The sequence below is a fragment of the Cajanus cajan genome, chromosome 1 (assembly GCF_000230855.2).
Source record: "Cajanus cajan strain Asha chromosome 1, NIPB_CcT2T_4, whole genome shotgun sequence".
NCBI lineage: Eukaryota > Viridiplantae > Streptophyta > Magnoliopsida > Fabales > Fabaceae > Cajanus > Cajanus cajan.
Window position 1 is genome coordinate 50,830,805 of NC_138517.1, and position 1,187 is coordinate 50,831,991.

The window sequence follows — 1,187 nt, forward strand, 5'->3', positions numbered from 1 at the left end:
CCTTTGGAGGACTACCATCAGAAGATCCTAATGACCACTTAGAGGGGTTCTTGGAAATCTGTGAGACCCAGCAATTTGATGATGAAGTTTCTGATGGAATGCGACTCCGCTTATTCTCACTCACCTTGAGAGATAAGGCAAAGGTGTGGCTAAGAACAGTGCCTAGAGAAAAGATAGCAACTTGGGAATTATGTGAAAGAGCTTTTCTAGAGAAATTCTTTCCTCCTTCTAAAACTAAAGAATTGAGGAAGAAAATCACTAATTTCCAACAAGGCACTGGAGAGACTATTTATGAAGCATGGGAGCGGTTCAAAGGATATCTTCAAGCATGCCCACAACATGGCTTCAACCGTTGGCTTACCATCCAATTTTTCTTTGAAGGATTGGACCAACAAAGCACCATGATATTAGACTCAGCAGCTGGAGGATCTTTCATGGGGAAACCTATTAATGACTGCATGATTATTTTGGAAAATGTAGCCTCAAATCACAGCCAATACAGTGAAAGAGAAGTCACAGCAAGGAAAGGAACTCCGGGGCGATATGAAGTGAACAATATTGAGTTACTCTTAGCAAAATTTGATACTCTTAATCAAAGATTAGACAAGATGGAAAAAGCTAAGGTTAATTCAGTGGCTACAAATCAAGTATGTGACCTTTGTAGGGAACAAGGGCACACTGCAGTAGATTGTACCTCAATTTTTACTGGAGAAAAAGAAGATACTACTGAACAGGTGGCAGCTTCTCATAATTTCTATGACACTCCTCGAAGAGAGAAGAGTAATCCATATTCCAACACATACAACCCTGGTTGGAAGAATCATCCTAACTTTTCTTGGAAGAATAACCCAGTTCAAGGAACTAGCAATCAGCAACCTAATTTCCGTCCGTCCAATCACTTCATTAATGGGGAAGGAAATCCAGTACAGACACCCTCAATTCAACAAAGTGTTTCAAGATTAGAAAACCTTATGGAGAATTTTGTCACTAATCAAAAACAGACCAATGATTCAATGGCAAATTCTATTCAAAACCTTGCTGTCAAGGTTGAGAATATTACTCTCCACAACAAGATGCTGGAAAATCAAATTGCACAGTTGATGCCAAGTTCAAACAATTCTCCAGGTAAGTTCCCAGGTAAAACAGTTGCAAACCCAGCTGAAAATGTTAATGCTGTTACTTTAAGG

General features: G+C 39.4%; 1 non-coding gene across 1 annotated transcript; it reads right to left on the reverse strand.

Annotated features, from left to right (window-relative positions):
• Positions 1 to 239: 239 nt before the first annotated feature.
• LOC145953997 (small nucleolar RNA R71) lies at positions 240 to 346 on the reverse strand. Its single transcript, XR_014431209.1, has one exon. It is a non-coding gene; the product is annotated as a small nucleolar RNA R71 (small nucleolar RNA).
• Positions 347 to 1,187: the final 841 nt, after the last annotated feature.